Genomic DNA, 22,274 nt, shown 5'->3' on the forward strand with positions numbered 1-22,274 from the left:
AAGATCCCTATCCAATGGATTCTTTCTTTGGAAAGACTGTCCTTTACTTTGTGATTATACTCTTCCTTCTTTGTTGGTGTCGAAGGGTCTATTATCTTATGAACATATAATGCTAGAGATGACAGTTCTATTCAAATGTGGGGTTCTATAATGTACAATGAAGATCCCTATCCAATGCACTCAGGGTTCTTGGATTCTTTCTTTGGAAAGACTGTCCCTTATTCTGTGATTATATTCTTCCTTCTTTGTTGGTGTCAAAGGGTCTATTATCTTATAAACATATAATGCTAGAGATGACAGTTCTATTCAAATGTTTTTATGGGATAAAATAAAAAGTTAGTAATCCCGTGTTGACTTTCTCCTTCCCAAATTAAAAACCAAAACCAATGATTGGTCTTTGAAATATAAAACCTGGGAATACTCTTTTATGAGACCTGCTTTCCTTACTCATCCTTTATAAAGCCTTACACAAGTGTGTTTATTCATCTATGCAGCATCTATTTGGATACCTATTATGTGCTTAGAATCATGGTGTCCCCTCATTTATTTTCTTATCTTTAAATCATCTTTCTCATGCTGTCTTCTTGCCTATGCTAGTTTCTTGTTGGTGGGGATGTTATGGCTCCTGGCCAACAAAAAACTAACATCAATACTAGCTGGTTAGTGTCAGAAAGACATTAGCCCAAGGACAGGAATATGCTTTATATTAGCTAGCAGCCTTCAGGTGGGAATAGATTTGTTTTTCAAACAAACTAGGAAAGATGCAGTGAGAAAATTAAGAATAATATTTAGGAAATGCTGAAGTAGTTGAAGATGGGATTTTAGAAAACTTCTTTAGAGAGGTAGAGAAGGGATGGGATGGGGAAGAACCTAACATCTGATCTGAGGAGGAGCTGGCTGCCCTGTCCCTGGGAATCCCAGAAAAACACGAGAAGCATGTGTGACAGAGAAGGGGACCCAGTGGCATCAGTCATCTCGGAGATCTATCAGGAAAACCTTCACATCTTGTTTATCCATTTGTATACCTACCCATGGCTTCCCCAAAGTTGGGCTTCTTGAGTTGGGGCTGCAGAGTCCACCCATGGCCAGGTGGCAGAAGTGGGCAATTTTCAGTGCACATGGTCTGAGCCCTTGGGAAGTCCCCATTTCTGGAAACTCTCCTTTGTGTGTCTGTGCTGTTCTGTTTGAATGGGCTTCTATATTCCCATGGGAGCAGAGCAGGTGACTCTCTTACTTCAGCCTTGTCTCTTTCTCTCAATGAACTCTTTTTAGTTTATTTGATTTCATCAAAGCAGAATGTTACTCCATTCCCTTGAGGTCCAGTCTTGGAAGCCTGGTAATATGGGACAAAGTAAGGACTCTGAAGTTCCACAGACTTGAACTTCACTTTTCATGAAGACCTGGGCAAGTGACTTAATGTGTGTGAGGTTCCATCTCCCTGTCTGGGTGATGGGGACAATAACACCCTCCTTGACAGACTGTTGTGAGGGTAAAGGAGACCATGAATGTAAGACACTCAGCCTGCTGCCTGCAGTTAGTCTGGTTCAATAGTATTTGAAGTCTTTCTCTTTTTAACATCATGCAGTGATCCCTGGCTTGGACATGTATTGATTTTGGCTGTAGAACATTCCATCCCTCTCTTCAATATCACCCCAATTTCCTTTCAGGAATCATCAGGGGGCTGAGACATGATCCATGCCATTGTCACTCCAGACATTGAATCCTGGGACAGTAGATTGAGGACTTGCTGTGATATTTATAATTCATAATTTAAAAAATGACCCCGCAATATGATGGGATTAGGAAATGGGGCTGTTGAGGAATTAGGCGATGAGGGTGGAACTCTCATAAATGGGAGTAGGGCCATTCTGAGAAGAGACATCATGGGTCTTAGCTTCCCTGATGGAAGCTAATTCCAGCAGGGCATAATAAAATGCAAAAAGTTCATCAAAAGGTTGATGGGCTTCTATATTCAGAAGGGCTGAATCATATTGTTGCCTGCTGGAATAGCTGAAAGCATTTCCCCAAACCTAAAGATTAGCATATATTATTGCCTGCTACTGGAACATCTGAAGGCAGTTCCCCCAAACTGACAATGCCTACTGTATACCAAATCTTACCTTTGATATGTATATCTGCTTTGCTTTAGGGCAATTTGTGCTAATAAAGAGCTAGGGCTCCAGAGATTCAAGAACTTGGTTACTATAGCTAAGTCTCCTCTGGCTCCCCCATGTACTCCAAATTTATATTTCTAGTCTCTTTATTAATTTACACACAGCCGCTTCTCCAGATTCTTGAACCCTTCTAGATGCTGAGAATGACCTGGCACTTCCCCCCTCTCTGCTCTGCTCTCTGCATGTGAGGATGTAAGAAGATGCTCATATGAAACCTGGAAGAGAGCTCTCACCTGACACCAGATTGCTTGCACCTTGATCTTGGGCTTCCCAGAGAACTGCAAGAATTCAATGCTTCTGTTTAAGCCTCCCAGTCTATGGTATCCTATTATTGCAGCCTGAGCTGACTGACACAGGATGTGTGGAATGGTTGTGGCTCTTCAGAGCCATGGAGGTGTGCCTACCTGGGTATTCCTCTCTCTGTTGCCCAGGTTGCCAGGGCCCCTCCCAGAAACTTCCCCTTTGGCTTATATTGCTGGGATTGGTTTCTCTTGGAACCAAGATCCCAGCGTAACACCCCTTAACCTTATACTTAAGCTATGAAATAGCCTAGACTCTGTATTAGTTCTCTGTCACTGTATAACAAATTACCCACAAATTTAGTGGCTTAAAACGATAATCATCACTTATTAGCTCTCACAATTTTTATGGGCCAAGGTAGTTTTGGTTCAGGGTCTCTCTTGAGGTTGCCTCACTGGAAGGTTTGGCTGGGGCTGGAGGATCCACATCCTCAGGGACCCATTCCCATGGCTGGGAGACTGGGGCTGGTTGTTGGGGTCTCCGTTCCTCGGCACATGGGGCTCTTGTAAAACTTCCTGAGAACCTTTACAGCATGATGGCTACGTTGTTGACTCCAGCTGGTCTGATGAGGTGGTCATGGGTGAAGACGACTGTGACCTCTGTGGCTTGGAACTGTCCTGTGCCAGGCAAGTCAACAACATTCTTCCTCTGAAGGTGTTTCTAAGCAGAGGAGGCTTATTTTAATCTTGGCCAATCCAACTGTTTTGTTCTCCAGCTGCTTACAGCAGGATCCTCTTAGCAAATCTTGGAGCAATGCTGGTTAGCCTTTTTCAGAAGGCTTTGAAAGTTTGCAGTACTCCCGGGCAATCATTTCTCAGTGAATCCTCAGGACAACCATATGGGGCAAGCAGGGCTGGATGTAGGGACCCCACTTCACAAATGAGACAAGCCTATGACTCACAGGTGTTGGTTAGTCATAGAGGTTAAGGGCATAGTGTCAGAAAAGAGATAGGCCGGAGTTTCAAACCTGAGTCTGCCTATGACCTTGAGTGAATTGCTTAATATATCTGTCTGCCTCCATTTCTGTGTCTGTAAAATGGGGCTAACAATAGTGCCACAATAATGGTGTCAGTCTTCAGGGTTGTCAGGGTTAAATGAGACAGCGTATATAAGACACTTAACGTAGTGTCTGGCACTTAATATGCATTCAGCAAATGTGAGGTCGTGTCATGAATATTAGCTCACATTGGGCCGGATTATGTATTTTGGTAATTTTCAACAATGGGTTGGTTTGTTCTCATTGGTGAACATACCTTTTGATGCTTAGAAATAAGAAAGACAACCAACTCCCCTCCTTCTCGTCTCACCCACCTCCTCATCGCTCCTCCTTCCTCTCCTTCCTCCTCAGTTGTCTTTTATACTCTCCTAATATTTGAAGAATGTGGGGTTGTAAAAATTTATAGGGTTCCTGTGTAGCATCCAATTTACTGCAGGCCTTCAGGAAACTGTGTTCAATAAGTACTTGTTAACTCAATCAAAAATCAAGTCATCCGTGTGGATAAATGATTAGCTGCCCAGCTGGCTGAGCAGCCCACACGCAGGCTCCTGCCAAGCTCCTCCAGGCAGGTTACCTGTGGAAACCTGCTCATCTGAAGCCCAGGCCTTGGACAGCGCCACCCGCGGCCTTTCCAAGGGACAGATTCGTCATAGGCTGTGCCGGTCCCCTCATACCAAAAATAATCCCTTCACATGTGACAACACTTCTCAGTTTAATAGGCCGTGCCACGGCCATTATTTTCCTGGATTCTCCTCTACAGAGAATTGGGGGCTGACAGGGAGGTTTAGTGATTTTTTTTTCCCCCTCAAATAAAGGCCCTGGTCCGAAATCCAAGCCTCTCTGTTCTGAACCCCTTGAAAAGGCTGCCCAAATCCTCACCCCCCTTAGAGCTAAGTCCTGCATCTCCATTAAATGCCTGTTAATAAGCCATGCAAAACATACACACATCTTATCTGATGGGGATCCAGCTCTACATCAATGGCTAACATTGTCAGATGAGGTAGCTATTACCTAGGACGATCATCTTCAGGTGTGACGGGGGGAGGGGGGGGGGGCTGACAGTGTCCACCAGAATACCTTTCCCTCTTCTTAGTTGTAAAAGCATTGTATTGGGCACACATTTCCCAGAGTCCCTGCAGTTAGGTGAGGCCATGTGATGAAGTTCTTACCAAGAGAGTGGGGTGATGTAGGAGACTTCCAGGCCAGGTGCCTCAGGGCAATCAGCACGCCTCCTCCGTGTTCCCTTTCTGCTTTCCACTGGCTGAAAACAGACAGGGCAGTGACTGAGCATCCGCCATGAGGACGAGGACCACATCTCCGGAGATGGCAGAGAAACCAGCTGGAGAGAGCCTGGTCGCTGACTCTGCTGAAGCAGAGCTGTCTGCTGACCAGGCAGACTCCCTCAGATGTTACGTGGGGGACAAAAGAACTTCTAACTCCTTTAAGCCACTGGGTTATTGTTGGGTCTCTTTGTGAAAGCAGCCTATCTACCTGTCAGAATTAGATGAATTTACCCACATGAACTGCTTGGCACGGGGCCCGGCACATAGTAAATGCTCAGTAAATGTTAGCTCTCACTATGACTCTCTTTGTGTATGAGAACTTTGCATTCATCTCAGAGTCTCTGAGTGGAGAATTCAGGAGCAGTTTTCACAAGAGTTGGACATGGGCTGCCCTGCCCTGCCCTGATGCTCCTGTGCCCAGGTGACCAAGCATGGCCCGGAGTGGGCATCTGCCCTCCTACTGCATGGAACATTGAGAGGCTCCAGGCCAGGGGAGCCCAGTGGACTTGGCTGGGCTTGCTGAGACCAGGGAGGAGCTTTTTGAATCCACACCCTAGTGACCTCCATGCCTGGTAGAGGCAACACCCTGTAGTGCCTGAGAACAGAGGGCATGCACAGATGGGACAGCAGCGAGCAGCAGAGCATAGTGGACAACAGGTGGGCTTGTGCTAGAAGCCTCCAGACGTCCCCAGTAATAACGGGGTGAGATTTGGGGTGAGGTAGGAGCTCTCCAATAGTGAATAGGGGCAAATATGGCAGATGCCTGTTATTATGAGCCCCTCTGTAGACAGGTACAGCTGGAAAACTTGGGTTACCCTAAAATAAAGTTACCCTAAAGTAAAAGAGTTTACAAAGTCAGGGGGCAGCTACGAACTCGTATACTTCTTACTAGAGGCCCGATGCATGACATTTGTGCAAGGGACTTGAACCTCGCAGTGGCGCGCGGCTTGCCTCAGCCCTTGCAGCTGTGGTGGCTTGCCTCAGCCCTCGCAGGCCCAGCTTTGTCCGGAAGGTTGTTCGGCTGCCCGGTCTAATTAGCATATTACGTTTTTATTATTAGAGATGTTTGGAATGAGGGCTCCTACTGCATGATCAATGTTCTGTGCTGTTATTTACTTGCAAGGAACTATTTACAACCTCTCCACCCCCACCCTGGCCTGTATTTTCAACAGGGCGTTTCTATGTTTGTTTTATTTTTTAGTTTTTCACTTTGAAGGAATTATAGACTCATAAGAAGTTTCACAGAGTCCAGAGCAGCATGGCTGGTGTGGCTCAGTGGTTGAGCATCGACCTAAGAACCAGAAGGTCACTCTTCGATTCCCGATCAGGGCACATGCCCGGGTTGCAGGCTCCATCCCTAGTAGGGAGTGTGCAGGAAGCAAATGATCAATGATTCTCTCTCATCATTGATATTTCTATCTCCCTCCCCCTCTTCCTTCCTTTCTGGAATCAAGAAAAAAAAGCCCTAACCAGTTTGGCTCAGTGGATAGAGCATTGGCCTGAGGACTGAAGGGTCTGGGGTTCGATCCCGGTCAAGGGCATGTACCTTGGTTGCAGGCACATCCCCAGTAGGCGGTGTGCAGGAGGCAGCTGATGGATGTTTCTCTCTCATCGATGTTTCTAACTCTCTATCCTTCTCCCTTCCTCTCTGTAAAAAAATCAATAAAATATATTAAAAAAGAAAAGAAAAAACAAACAAACAAAACAAGCCCAGAGCACTCTGATTTTGCCCACCCCCTAGTGGAGGCACCTGACTAACTACCGTGCATCACCAAACCAGAGAATGAACCTTCGCAAAGTACACTCAACTAGCCCGCAGACCTCACTGGGGTTTCACTCGTTTTTGTAAGTTCTCATGTTTGTTATGTCTTTGTGCATAATTCTGATGTTTTATCACATGCCCGGATTCCTATGCCACCCCCACATCTCCATGCCTTTCGCTTCATAGCAGCAAGTGCGTTAAACACCGACCATGCAGTGAGGAAGAGCATGGACTTCATCCTCAGCCAGATCTGGGTTTGAATCCTGGTTCCCCTCTGGATGGCTGTGTGACCTTGGACAGAATGGTAACCGCATCTTTCTGAGCCTGTTTCCCCATCTGGAGAATGGGCATGATAAAAGCAGCACCTGCTCCCTGGACTGGCGGGAGATTAGGTGAGATGGTTCCCGGCAGAGTACATGCCCTGTGCTCTGCTTTATCAGGAGCCTGGGGTCAGTGCCTTTTGACTTTGTGACTCAGGGTTGTTGACTCAGCATTGGAGATAATTAAGGTTCATAAGAAAGACAGAAAAAGTGGGAGAACCTGCATATGATGTACTCAGCACCCGGGGCTATGCCTCTCAGCTCCCCTCCCTGAGACACTTGCCTCCCCTCCCTGGTGACCCTGGTCAGTGGTCCTGCCATCAGCCTGGATGACACATGTCCCACCCTGCTGCTCCTCACAGATGCCATGAAAAGGAAGCGCCTCAGAGGCCCCATGGGCTCTTCCCCACATTTCCTTATTTTTCCAAGGATCTTTGCAAAACCGCACCTCTGTTTTGCATCTGCCTCATCACCTTTCCCCGCTCCTTACCCTAATGGGAGCAACTCAAGTTGCACATATGAGACCATAATACACAGAAATACACATGTGCAAATCAGGATTTTATTTAAGGAGAACTTGGTTGGAGAGAGATTACTGTATTCATATCAACATCTCTCATTAGAATCAGAGTTCTTCGCAGGCAAAGAGTCTCTATTTGAGTTGTTAAGTCACTTTTGGGTACCCATGCATGCTAACCCCCTCAAATAATCCCATACAAATAATGACAGCTTCCATTGGCCGAGCCCCTCCCATGTCCTTGTCTGATTTCTTAAAGCTCTAATTTATATAATACCTTGCAAAGTGGGCATCATAATGATTCCATTTGTGGATGCAGGAACGGAGGCTCTGCATGTTTGCATGGCCAGCCAGGACCTGGTCTCTTTTCTCCCCAGAACCGCTGCACTCTGCACTTCGACATGCCACCTCTCCATTAATGTCTGCTTGATGAACAATATGAAGGCCCAGGGCAGCTCCCAGGGACAGTGTCATCTATACATTGGTGCGTTTTCTTCTCTTTTAGTCCATCTACTGTCAGTTCCTAACCTCACCCTGCAATGTTCTGCTAGGCATGTCGGAAAAAATAAATTCAAATACACCTTACAGGCAACAGAATGAGGGTTACCAGAGGGGAAGGGGGTCATGGAGGGCAATGAGGGTAAAGGGAGTCAAATACAAGGTGACTTCAGGTGAGGGAAACACAATACAACATGCAGAGCTTGTATATAAAGTAGTACATCTGAAATTTATATGATATTAACCAATGTTACCCGAATACATTTAATAAAATTATAACTAAACAAAAGAGCAAAAAAATAAATAAATTCAGATTCATCACATTTATGAAAAGCTGTCTTTGTTGTAGCCACTTCCACATGGGTATTTCCTTTTTTCTGACACATCTCTGAGAATGCTCACAACGACCCTGAGACATAGGTATCATTCTCATCCTTTACACACTGAAAACCAAGGCCAGTGCATAATATTCCATTGTCCAGATGGACCATAATTTCTTGAACAAAATAATGGATATTTAGATTGTTTCCAATCTCCTCCATAACAAATAATACTGCAGCGAATAACCTTGTGCTTACATCCTTCTGCACATTTGTAGCATATTTATTTTAAAAATCACAGAAGAGAAAGTTTTGGGTCAAAGGGGAATGTGCATTTGAAAATCTGAGCGTTCGCGGCACTTTGCTGTATGTAGCGGTTATATCAACATACATTTCCCCAGGGCCCCTCCTCTGCATCATGCCATCTCAGAACAGGTGCCAAGCTCAAGGACAGCGGGATGTGCTGTGGAGACATGGCCCTTTTGCTCAGCTCCCTGGCTATTTTGCTGCTGGAAGAAGGGGAGATGTTTTCCCCAAAGAGAAGACACAAATGTATCTGTTTATAAATGATTCCCACCCAGAGCATCAGTGAACCCTAAGATGCTTGAAAAGCTCTAAAGGCTGGAGCTGCCGGTGGTGGAGGCAGGCCGAAGGCTTTAGCAAAATGTTAATTATATTAAACGTATAGTGCGCGTTCTTCAGTGCTGGGAACCGTGCACAGCACCTCTCATGGATCACCTGGTTGAAGCCTCCACAGAGCCCTGCAAGACGAGTACTGTCATTATCCCCGTTCCAAGGGCACTGACATGGAGATGAGGGGATGGAGTTAAGTTTCTCCAGACCACACAATGCAAGAACGGCCCCGCTGGGGTCTGAGCTGGTTGTCTGATTCTATGCTCAACCACACCCCAAACCCAGCTCCTAGGACAGCAGAGTGACCTCTCTGACTCCTTTCTCTTCCATGCTTGGTTTCCACTTTTTAAAAAAACCCTCCACCTTCCTGGCTCCTCAGCTATCCAGCTGCCTTTTCTCTGGTAAGATGCAGAGTATCCCTCCACCAGCACAAGTGATCTCCCCTTTGTATTAGTTCCCAGCCTTTAAATCCCAGCTTCTCAGTGTTTATATTGATGAGCAATAACAATAACAACTACGTAGGTCTTCACTGGATCTTAACCTGGTGGGATTTCAGTTGCCAAGGTTAGCTAGTGGGGCAGATGTTTTTGAGTTGGTGTATGTGCGTGGTGTGTATGTGCATGCATGTGTGTGCGTGTGCATGTGTGTGCGTGCGTGCATGTGTGTGTGTGTGTGTGCGAGTGTCTGTTCTGACTCTTAAATCACACTGTGTAAGCAGCTGCCATTGTTAGGAGGCTGGCTGAGGAGTTAGTGACAGGGTCAGGAGTTAGTTTGGAAGCCTCTGCAGCAGCAATCTCTAATAATAAAAGGGTAATATGCAAATTGACCGAACGGCTGAACAGTGGAATGACTGTCTGGACAATCACGCTATGACACCCGCTGGTGCCAGGCCAGCCAAGGTGGGTGCGATGCAATTGGTCAGGGGCCTGGCCATTACCTCATGATTGCCCCACAGAGGGAGGTCCAGGCTACTGGCTGGCGGGGCAATCAATCTGGGTGCTCCACAATCGCCCCAAAGAGAGAGGCCCAGGCCACCAATCAGTGGGCTGTGGTGGGTGGACGGGGCCTCCCTCTGTGGGGGAGATCGATCACAGGGCTCCTGGACTGTGAGAGGGCGCAGGCCAGGCTGAGGGACTCCCCCCTCCCCAAGTGCACAAATTTTGTGCACGGGCCCCTAGTCTCTGAAAGAGAGCTCTCTAGTTGCTGGCCCCAACCCTCAACCCATTAGCCTGAAGATCGGGCAGAGGGGAAAGCCCGGGTCAGCATGGTGGCAATGGAGCTGCAGACATGGAAGGAAATGGTGATGCCAGGGGTAGCTTTGTCTTTACCCTCCAATATTCCTACACGCATTCTCTCCTCCTTTCAATGAAAATATAAAAGCACTGCATGGTGGTTGCGAAAGGTGAGCCTTGGAACTTACTATGTGACCTTCGGCAGAAGGATTACTCATTGTAAAGTGGAGTTTATAATGCCAACCTCACAGGATGACTTGGATGAACAGAGATGAGCTGAGCTGTGCTAAGACAATGTCAGCACATGCACTGCATTTGGCCCAGTGCCTGGCATAGACCAAAGCTCAATAAATGGTTGTTATTGTTGCTATTATTTGTTCAATGACTTTGATTTTTTTTCTTCCATTTCAGCCAAATCCTTACCCTACTCCTGAACATTCAGTTCTTCTTTCCTTCCCTTTGGTTAACTAGGAGCCCTGGAATGCCCACATGACCCTCTCGTTGTGCGAGGCCCCATAGCCTCACTGGACACATGCGCTGACATTCCCGAGAGAGAAGGGCTCTCAGAGGATGGTGGTCACCATCCCTGGAGCCTCTGGAGCTGCAGCCAGGGCTTGAGGAGCAGAGAAATATCCAGCCCTGGCCCTCGCCATAAAAAAGGACATTCCCCCAGTTTTACTGAGAAATAATTGACATGCATCACTGTATAAGTTTAAGGCACACAGCATGATCATTTGAGTTACATCTATTGTGAAATGATCACCACAATAGGTTCAGCTAACATCCATCATCTCATACAGATAAAATAAAAAGAAAAGGAGAAAAGAAAAAATTCTCCTTGTCATAAGAACTCTCAGGATTTACTCTCTTAACACTTTCCTATATATCATACGGCAGTATTAGCTCTAATCATCATGTTGTACATCACACCCCTAGTACTTACTTAAATCATAATTGGAAGTCTGTACCGTTAGACCACCTTCCTCCAATTCTCCTGCCCTACCCGCTTCCTCTGGTAACCACAAGTCTTAATCTCTTTTTCTATAAGTTTTGCTTTTTTATTTTTCAGATTCCACATCTAAGAGATATACAGCAAATTGTCTCAGTCTGTGTCTGCCTTACTTCACTTAGCATGCCTTCAACATCTGTGTGTGTGTATCCATCTATGGTCACTCAGGTTGTTTCCATGGCTTGGCTGTTATAAACAATGCTGCAGTGAATATGAGGGTGCAGATCTCTTTTAGAGTTGGTGTTTTTGTTTCCTTTGGATATAGTCCCAGAAGTGGAATTGCTGGATCATATGGGAGTTATATTTTCAATTTTTTGAGGAGCCTCCATACTGTTTTCCACAGCGTCTGTTCCAATTTACGCTCCCGCCAACAGTGCACAAGGGTTCCCTTCCCTCCACATCCTCTCCAGCATTTGCTACCTCTTGTCTTTTTGATGATGGCCATTCTAACAGGAGTGGCTTTGTGGCTTTAATGAGTATTTCCCTAATGATGACTGATGTTGAGCACCTTTTCATGTACCTGATGGCCTTCCTAGATCCAGAAGGATATTTTAACTGATTTCAATTCAATAGATTTTTGACTGAGAACCAATTATGTGTTGGGGAGACCCAGAGACAAAAGAACCATGAACATGCCATTTGGGGCTTCTCATTGCATTTGGGATACTTCTCAGAGGTAAACAACCATAACACTGGGAGCTGTCTGCACTCATAACCAATCCTCTCTTCTCATTTCCTCTTGGGCCTTGTCTGGCCTGGGACACCCTCTCCCTGGCCCTCCTTCCCACTAGAGGCAGCCCCTTCTTAGTCCCTTTGCCTGGTTTCTCCTGGTTTCCTCCCTCAATGATCTCATCTAGTCCCATGGCTCTAAAGGCTCCCTTGACTCTGAGGACTCTCAAGTTCATGTTTCTTTCTGATCCCTGCCCGCCTCTCTCTCTGGGTTGAACTTCAAACTCATCCATGCAGCTGCTTCCCATCTCGGTCACCTTCTGACACTATTTTGTGGCTATTATATATTTATTTGCCTGTGTTTTTTCCCCTCAGACTACAGTATAAGCTTCATAGAGGCAGAACCACAATAGGTTCAGCTAACATCCATCATCTCATATGCATAGAACATAGTAGTGATTCAATAAATACTTACTGAATGGATGAAAGAATGAAAGAGGGAGAGCAAGAGAAAGGATGTGAAGCTATGGGAAGTCAGGAGAGCAGTAAAGATTGCTACCATCTACTGGTACCCACTATTGCTTCAGTCTTGACATAGCACTTGACATAGCTGCCATGGATGACAGGAACTCCATATTGGATTGTCAAAGGTGTTGAAAAATCCGCTCTGCTCTTGCTGTATACACTTGTGTACTGATGAGCACCATCCATAGCTACGGGAGTTCTGAGGGCCACCCTCTCTGCCCAGCCCAGTCTTTGTAGATCCTGCCTTGGAAAACACAGCCAGGCACTGGCCACTTGGAGCTCCTTTGTTCAGGCCTGGAAGCCAGCAAAGACTGGAAACTCCAGTGAGAGGTTCTTCTTCAGTAGGTGCTGTAGCTGGGGAAAGGGAGTGTCTAGTAGAGTAGATAGCCTTTCCCCTGGGCATTTTGAAGGCCGGGGAGTGAGCAGAGGGGCCTGGCTGCAAGCAGGGTGTGCAACTGCTATGGACTAAATTGTGTCCCTCCCACCCCCTTGAAACTCAGGTTATGAAGTCTTACCCTCAGTGTGACTGTCTGAAGCTGGGGTCTTTAAGAGGTAATTAGGGATTAGGGTTAGGTGAGCTCATGAAAGGATTATTGTCCTTATAAGAAGAGACTCCAGAGTGCACCCCTCCCCCCTGATATCCCCACCTTCCCTACCCGCCACACACCCTGTGTGAAGGCAGCAAGGAAAAGCCATGTGAGCACACAGAAAGAAGGCAGCCACCTGTAAGACAGGAAGAGTTCTCACCAGAAGGCACGTTGGTCAGCATCTTAATCTTGGACTTCCCAGCCTCCAGCTGTGAGAACTAAGTTCCTGAATGTTGTTATGGAAGCCCGAGCTAAGACATTGATCACCTCCATTTGCCAGGAATGAGGGTTTCCCAGGGTGTAGGACTGTCACTGAAAACCCTAGGTCAACGGGACCAGGGGTTGCCCCAGCTATTCGTACCACTAGCCACCGAGTGCTGAGGTGGGGGAGGTGTGTCTCAGACTTTTCTGCCTCTCCTTTCTCAATCCCTCCCACACCTCCTCACTCCCAGGAAGGCCATGTTCTTACCCTTCTAATAGCTGAGGTCTGTGTAGAAGACCCTCTCTGGGGCACACACAGTTCCTGCACACAGGGGGCTCTGATCCTTGCAGAGAGATGTCTGACCACAAACAACACTTGGTGGGGGGCCATGGGGCTTTTCCAGGACAAGTGCAGTGGAAAGCGGTGAGGTCCCAGAGGTCCTGGTTTCAAATCCGGGGACTGTCACTTACTGGCAGTGTGATCCTGGGCAATAAGTCGCTCCGGGTCCTGCATTGCACAATTCCAGGGGGTGTCTGGTCCTATAACAGACTCTGGGTCCGTTCTCACTGAGGACAATGCAAACAGTGAGGCCTTTTAGCCTCACAACAAAGAATTGAATCACTTTATCTCACAGCCCATTTGCTGAGCTTCCTTAAAAGAAGATAAGAGCTACTTCATGGGGCTGCAGAAGGAATTCAACAAGATAATGTCTTAGTAGGTGGTTGATAAAGATTAGCTCTTGCTTCCCTTCCCTTTCCTTAAAGCCCCCTGCACAGGCAGTGAGGTACAGCACAGTGGTTAAAACAGTGGGCTCTGGTCCCAGATTGCTAGGGTTCAAGCTGTGTGATGCTGGGCAAGTTAATTAATCTTTCTGGGCCTCATCTTTTGTGGCCTTTTGTGAGGGTGACAGTAGCATCTACCTCATGAGGCTGGGTCCTTGGGTGGATTTCATGTGATACCACGGGTAGAGCACTATTGCGGGGCCTGCACCTAGAACGGGCCCAGTGGGAGCGAGGGGACTGCTCCCTGGACAAGTCTCTCTGCTCCCACTTTTCTCTCTTTTCTTCTTTGACCTTCTGCCTCTGACTTTTCTGGACAAAGTAAAACCCTTCCTTTTAGATCATGTACTCTTTCACCTCTCCCCTGCGTGGGGACGGGGGATGCAGTGTGAGTGAGCCCGCCTGGCACATGTTCCTAAAGGTGTGCCAGGCAAGACCCTGGCCGAGGCTGCGTGAGCACAGTGGGAGGAAGACACAGCCTCTGGCTTCGGGTTCTGCAAGGCAGCCCTAGGGGCAGCAGGAGGGAGTGAGGAGCCGGCTCCTTGACGAGAGAGGCCTTCCACTAGCGGGAGCCTGAAGGGTCTAAACGTCGTCAGGCTTCCTGTACAAAGTAGAAGCTTCTAGAAGGGCTCTTTCTCCTCCTCTCGTCAAACTTCTGAGTTAGAGCTGCAGGGGCCACTGGAGACGAGAGGCCCCCATGACCTTTAAGGACCTATTTCTGGAGCCCTGGGAGGCTGGTGTGGGTAAAGGATGCCATTGTGAATAATGTAGGTTGAGGTTCTCAATGCTAGCTGCAGAGTCAACACTATTAGAGAACTAGAGATTTTAATTTAATGGTTGAGATATGGGCCAGACACCTCTACTTCAACTTCTAATTTAGAAAAAATTCAAATCTATAGATAACTTGAAAGAAGAGTGTGATGAGCACCTAGTACCTTTTGTGTATATTTGCCACACATGTCAATCTCTTTCTCTTTCCATATATATTTTAATCGAATTATTTGAGTTCATTTGTAGATATCATAATACTTCCCCGGAAATACTTCAGCATGCCTCTCCTAAAGATACCCCTCCACATAACCACAACACAGTATTATACCCAAGAAATGGAATATTAACATTATATTATTTAATATACCATCCATATTCAAATTGCCCCTATAATTATAACCCCCCTCCCAACCCTCCTCCAATCAAGGACCCTATATTGAATGCCTCTTTTTTATCTTTGAATCTAGAATAGTCCCCTCCAATTTTTTGGCTTTTCTTGACATTGACATTTGGGAGAATCCATGCCATTTCTGTGGTGGGGTGTCCCACAGTCTGGACCACTCTGGTTGCTTCCTCGACTGAGCTCCGGTTAAACTCTGGTCAGAACACTGCACGGGTGGGTGCACTTCCCATGCAGCCCATTGGGAGCCATTCCATCTCATTGGTCCTGCTATTAGTCATGCCAAGCCCATCACTCGGTTAAGTGGTGTCCACTATATTTCTCCACTGTACCCTTTTAATGAATAAGTAAACTCAGGGGATTACATGTTGACTGTATGAATATCTTACCAACTTCTAACTCAGTGGTAAAAGAGTAAGTACACTGATGATCCTTAGCTGAGTAGATCATTAGATTGTAATATGGTCAATGGTAATTTTCCAAATTCTACCATTTCTTCTTTTTAAAAAAATATATTTTATTGATTTTTTTACAGAGAGGAAGGGAGAGGGATAGAGAGTTTGAAACATCGATGAGAGAGAAACATCAACTAGCTGTCTCCTGCACACCCTCCTCCTGGGGATGTGCCAGCAACCAAGGTACATGCCCTTGACCAGAATCGAACCTGGGACCCTTCAGTCCGCAGGCCGATGCTCTATCCACTGAGCCAAACCGGTTAGGGCTCTACCATTTCTTCTACTTCAGTAACACCTTTTTTCTGTAAAAAAAGAGTCTCCATCCTTCTGAATATCACCATGAACTTTAAAAAATTCAACATGTCATAATTCATCACACATATTAAAGCTCAAATTGTCCCAAATTTTTCCAGTGGGAGCCCCTTCAAGTTGGCTCCCATGTTCCTTTGACATGTCTTCATTAGAATCTAAGCATTTTTTTTGATTTTTAGTATAAATTGATGTTCTAGGCTCACTTTGTACTTTTGCTGTGGAATTGAATCTGCCATTTCTCCAAGGAGCCCTGCCTGGTTTCTTTGAATGGAGAATGGTTTTAAAAAACCAAGACCTGGGGACTCAGTGTGCTCGTTATTGTTGGGGTATTGTTGTTTCTGGGCCTTTTCAGTGGACAGCACTAGGAAATGTTTTTTAAAAAAAACACAACAAATCTTGAAATCACTTTGAGACTTCCAAATTAAATCCAACACCACGGGTTCTTCCTCTCCGTATTGATGTTTTTTTCTCTCCCAGTGAGAAGTTGGTTCTCAACGATGTCAATATATTTACTAATTTTCTCTATCCGACAATCTACACAAAGTGCTTTTAGAATTACTACATCACAAATACTACAAGCGCCAAACCCATAAGTCAGAGTTGAGGCTTGTTGTAGTTCCTTCTCTCTTTAGAATGTATCCCATTAAGGGTATATAGTCAGAGGGCACGGCGTCTAAAATTATTTTAATTATGCTTTTTTCTATATGATTTTATATAGAGTTTGTTGCTGATTTAATTTTATTTCTGAAACATGTAAAACATTTACATGATTGATAAATTAAAAAATATAACAAGGAATATATGTGAAGGAGCCTCATATTTAGCATTTTCATTACATTTCTATGCACTTCCTGCAGATAACCATTTTCATTAGGTTCTCATCACTCTTCCTGGCATTGGTCCAGCTGAAGAGGAAAAGGGGACTTTAGCTGAAGAAACTATGTGAATCTCTCTAATGGTCTAGATTAAAAGAGAATAGTGCAAAACTGAAAGAAAAAATAGTAGCAGGAAAGGTAGGCACATCTGAGGCAGAAGATAGGGACCCAGGAGGCCGCTCAGGCTGGAGTCTCAAAAAGTCGGATGACCCTAAAGACAATTGCCTGGGGGCTAAGCTCGCAGGGAGTGAGTGCTTCCTGAAGGGCGTCAGGTGACCTCCCTCAAAGTGATGGAAGGGGCCATTTCATGAGCTCCGCCCTCAGGAGTAAAGGCAAAGAGGATTGGAGCATGGGCCGAGGGTTACGACTAAAAATTGTTAGCCAGGCTCTTCAGAAGGGAGGCAACAAGGGATAAAGAAGGACGGACAACTATTGGCGAGAGAAGCAGCAGGCTGGGTCCCAAAACAGTTAGGCTGGGATTCAGAAGTGGCTATGGAGGTTAGATTTGTGTAAGAGGGTCCTCACGGTCCCCTACATGACACAGGACGAGGGCTGAATCCAGCTGTGTGTTCCTGTTTGTAAGAACCAAGGCCGGAAGGCTATAATGCCTTGAATGAGAGAAGACTTGTGAATTCTCTGAGGAACCCTACTTATCCCTGTCGAGCATGCCAAGATGAAGGGCAGGCATTGCTCTGAGAAAATGATTTGATGTTTGAGCCTGAAGACAACGTGCGGGCAGGGCTGTCTAATATTTGGTTTTCCTCCTCCTCCTGCAGTGAGGAAGACGTGGTCTCCTGTGTGGAAAGGGCGGGGAGAACACTGGGAAGAGGGGATGGAGGTCAAGGACAGGTGTGGAGGCAGGAAAGCCAGCTGCAGCAGCTGTAGTGAACCCGGGGCTCTGAGCCTGATGAATTAGGTCCCACGGCCCTGTGGAACTCAACACGTGGCTTCAGGGCCACCGTCATTAATCTTTGATAAATTATGGAGGAGGGGGTTTGTGCTCAGAGACAAAAGGTGGGCAGATGTGCTCTTGACATTCAAAAGGGGAAGAGTGAACCCTGGAGGTTGCAGAGCAGGGCTGGGATGTCCTCACCAGCGGGAGTATGGGAAGGTGCGCCTTCGGGAAAGTCGGTTTTGAGTCCCAGCGCAGGTCCTGGACTGGACAGGGCCAGGGCAGAGATCTGGAGGCTTGGTCCCCCCACCCTCAGGCCCAGGGCTGTCTGGAAAGGGTGCACACAGGGAAAGACGGGCATGCTGGGGTTTTCCCATTGCCCCTCTTAGTGATACCTGATTCAGCACCGTGGACCTCGGCAGCCACGTTTGTTCCCCAGAAGCAGACCTCGAGACAAGTTTTTGTGTAAAGTGTTAGGGAGGGTTTTCCGTACTTTCTCCATGGGGGTGTGGGCACGTGGGATGGGGGAGAGAAGGAAGTATAACGCAAAGTCCATGGAAACTGGCTGAGTCCTACAGGGGCCTCTATAAATAGTGTAGCTCTCACTTTCGAGAGTTGTCCTGATGGGGAGGGGACTGCAGTGTGCACACTTCTCATTCTGTCCCTTACTGGTTAATGTCCAAGGAGGATGTGAATTCGCAGCGGGGAGGCAGCCTGAGCATAGTCCTCTGACAAAGACTCAGGTGCTGGCTGACTCAGGTGGACGCACACCAGGCGCCGGTCAAGGGATCCGAGCAGACGGAGATGCAGGTGGGGCACTGATAGAGTTCACACACTGCCTGACCCCACAGCCCTGGCCAAGCTAGTGAGCCTGTGGGAGGATTGGATCCAAGGTCGGCCAATCAGGTTCCCTGTCTTGAGTGCTTGGAGCAGGGCCTGCGATGTGCAAGATGGGGCCTGGGCTCCGTGCCACAGGCCTGCTCCACCTTCAGCTTCATGTGCCATGTCGTCTGACTGCCTGGCGCCTTTTGAACACTGTGTTAATGCCTGCTGGCCTGTGGAAACTGCGGTCCCAGGGCAGAAGTCAGAGACTGGGATTTTTAGCATCCTCTGTAGCTGGGGTCAGGCACGTTGACTCAGGCAGTACCAGGCGGGAGGACCTTCATGAGTCTCCGCTTAGAAGCAGGTACAAAGTTCTGTGTGTGGTAGCCATTGTACTGGTGCTGCTTGTAGCCCAGGCTGCTTGCTTTTGGGGGACAATGTCAAATTCCTAGCACAGAGGTGGCGGCAGCAGGGTTGCAGTAGGGGAGTGCCTGGCATCCAGAGCAAATCCAGTTCCTTTTGGGGGAGGCATCAGGAGTGACAGGTCTGAGGAATGTTGTGGTCAGAGGCTCCTTGGAGTCCAGAGAGGCCTTTGACCGGGTCTCTTGGCTTCCCGTGGACAGACAGTAGAACTGTGATGGGCTAAACACTGTTCAACCACATCAAAGGGAAAAGGTGGCTGATGTGTCGATACCGGCGGAAAGGAGTCTCTAGTGGCGTGCCACAGGGATCCTGGTCAGCTGTGTCCATTCCACATGGTCACAGTGACCTGGATGGGGACATGGAAGGTGTGCCCCTTGACACATGGCTAGCACCAAGCTGAGACCTGGAAAATGCAGCAGGCCACAGACTCAGTTTCCAAGATGATCTTGCTATCCTGGAAAACCAGGATGAAAATAAGACTCAATGGAATTGGCTGAGTTAAGAAAAAGCAACTGAATGAGGTAGACTTGATAACTGGGTGGAGAAGTCTTCTGAGGGAGAGGGAAGAGCACTCCTCTTTGTATATTTATACCCCATTTATTTCACAAAGGGTTTTAGGGGCTTATAAAAATACTAGAGGCCCGATGCACAAAATTCGTGCAAGGGGCTTGGCCCTCGCAGCCCCAGCTTCGTCCAGAAGGTCGTCTGGAAGGATGGCTGGAAGGTCGTCTGGAAGGTCGTTCAGCTGTCCAGTCTAATTAGCATATTACGCTTTTATTATTATAGATGTGCAATGGGAAAGAGGTAACACATAGCAGAGACAACTGTGGCAGAATTAAAAGTGGGAAAATACTAAAAGCAAGTTAAGAAGCCTCAGATATGCACACCACCCAGTTCTGTGGATGTTAAAGGAGGGGCCCAGAGTTCCCCTGTGGCTGAAGCAAGAAGGGAAACTTGACCTAATTTGAGGTTTTCTGGTGGACCTGAAAGACAGACACACCATTCATCCAGTGGCAGCACTGCTTTCTTCGCAGCGAGGCCTGGGAGAAAGTGGTCCTCGGGGTCCGCACATGAAGAACACTGCGAGGCAGGGGATGGCACCCTCCCCCTCCCATCAGGGTATCAAAGCAAAGGCAGTGGAAGCAGCTCTACCTGGAGCCAGAAAGATGTCCAAGCACCAGCTCTGGACTGGGGTGGGACATTTCTCCAACTCTCTGTTTCTAAACGTTTCCTCATTGTTGCTCCCCTCACGAAACGATTTCACTTCATTTTATTTTTCTCTCTCCTACATAAATTAAATACTAAGTAATATTTTACTGCGTAGGATTGAACATTTTAGGATCACAAAGCTTTCAAATAGCTAAGATTTTTTGCTCTCCCTTTCTAAGAACTAATGTTCTCCCCACCTGGGGGCCCTGTTGTCCCTGATGAGAAAGCGTTGGATGGCAGGGAGGGTCACCTGCCCGGGTCCTGCAGCAATCCTCCTCAGCCATAGTGGCTCAAGGTGCACGTGCTCTGCTGGGCAGTTCTCTGTTCAGTAAACTTCCCCTTCTGGTGTGGGTTTTCTTTCTATTTATTTATTTATTTATTTATTTAACCAATTTGACTCAATTAGGAAGTGGCTTTACTTCTCACCAGCTCTTGTTTGCAAGCCCTCTGCTGAACTTCCCCTCCTTCACGGCTGATATCATCTCAAACAGAGCCTATAGCCTTTGGGCCCCTTCAGTTATCACAACTGGCCTTATTTGGGCTGTGTCAACCCTCTTGCTGGCATTGAAAGACCCAGGTGAAATCAAAACTTCAATCTGACACCCAACTCAAGGCTTTTCCCCACCCATCCCTCAGCCCCTGCCTGACCTGGGCCCTTGGGAGGGTACAAAGTTGGCTCTTCTCCACCCCTCCCCCACTTTGCCTGTAGCTTCTGGGCTTCCTTCTTGGGTGCAGGTGTTCTCACACCCCTGGAGGGGGGACACACCCTGCAGAGGCCAGTGGCCCGGTTGTCACACCAAATGATGAGAGGGAAGTCACCCCCATGTGCTCTCTGCACCTTTGCCACTGCAGGCCACTCCAGCCGGCTCCCCACATTGCTTTATGGTTCTCTGGGCAAGCAGCAGGTGCAGCCTCCCTGTTCCAGAACCTGGAGGCCAACGACAGGGTGCTCCCCAAGCTCCTGTCCTGTGGGAACACAAGGCTGCCTACTGGTTTCTGAGGCTCAGCCAGCATCCGCCTGGGCATTAGACTCAGTCTCCCTCTTGAAGGCCTCCCACACGCTGAGCTTTTCCCCTGGACCTGTGTGCCTCGATGGAGGGCTGGCGGAGGCATCGCCTTTTCTTCCTTCATGGGAAGAAGAGGGAAGGGGGACATCCCAGCCTTTCTCATTTGGCTGACAACTCCCTACTCTTAGAATGTCCCTACCTCCAGGACTCTCTGAAATTCTTGTCTTCTCTAGGGGTGCTGCAAGTGGGGATGGATCAGACACCTTGGAATAAACCCGGCAGGTATGTTCTGATTACTTCCTCTTTGGAATGTGAGGGGCACTTTTGTCTATTGTTCTCCACTTTGGAGCATTAGCAGAAATTCCAAGACTGCAGGCAAAGTCCCTTTTAATATCTCACTAAGTGTTCAAACTTCCTCTTTGACTGGGCCCTTGTCCCAGAACTTGCTTGCCAAGGTGCGTCCAGCCCCTGCAGTGGTCACAGGAACCAGAGAAACAGCTGCAGCCACAGCTGCATCCAAGCTGCTCCCTGGCTCAGTGACTGCTCCCGACCCTGCCTTTCCAGTTTCCCCATCTCATCACTTCCTACCTGAGCTTCCCCATGTTGCTGGGCATACAAGTGTTTTTTTAGGAACAAACTGCTGGAAGAATTTAGAGTCTTTTCTTCTCCTGCACCCTCCAGGGGGTTGTATGTTGGCCCAGCTCCCTCGACCTCCCCTGCTAACTGGGATGATGGGTGAGGAGAAGAGAGAGAAGGTGAATCTCATAACACATGAAAGAGAATGATGAGGAAGGAGTTGGGAAAATAAGCGGTGAGGGTAACAGACAAGCTAGAGTTTAGGGGAAAGAAAGGGCTTTGGCGGGAAGAGCAGTGCTGAAGAGCAGAATGCTGTGGGCTATGGAGGGTGCAGAGGCTTTGGTGGAAGAATCCAAATTTCTTCAGTAAAGGCTTATGTGGCTTCCCATGGCGCTGGGAGTCAGACCTCCCCTCCCTGACTCCCTCGGCCTCCTCATTCCTCTTCTCCTTTCCCTTTCCCTTCCCCTCCTCCTCCTTCTTTTAAATTAGCAACCCTCTAAAGTTCTAAAGGTAGGAACAAGAAGATTTGATTTTGTTGTTTTGTTTGGGCTAAATTAGAAATGGTGAGCCAGTTCTGATCTGGCATTTTTGAGAGATCAAGTTCACATTCTGCTGGCTCAGCCCCAGACCCTGCCTGGGCTGGTTCTAGGGTACTGAACCCCCCTAAGCAGCAGGGCCTCAGAGCCTCCAGCCTTGACTTCCCAGAAAAGAGTCAGCCGGGCAGG

The sequence above is a fragment of the Myotis brandtii genome, unplaced genomic scaffold, assembly GCF_000412655.1.
Source record: "Myotis brandtii unplaced genomic scaffold, ASM41265v1 scaffold929, whole genome shotgun sequence".
Taxonomy (NCBI): Eukaryota; Metazoa; Chordata; class Mammalia; order Chiroptera; family Vespertilionidae; genus Myotis; species Myotis brandtii.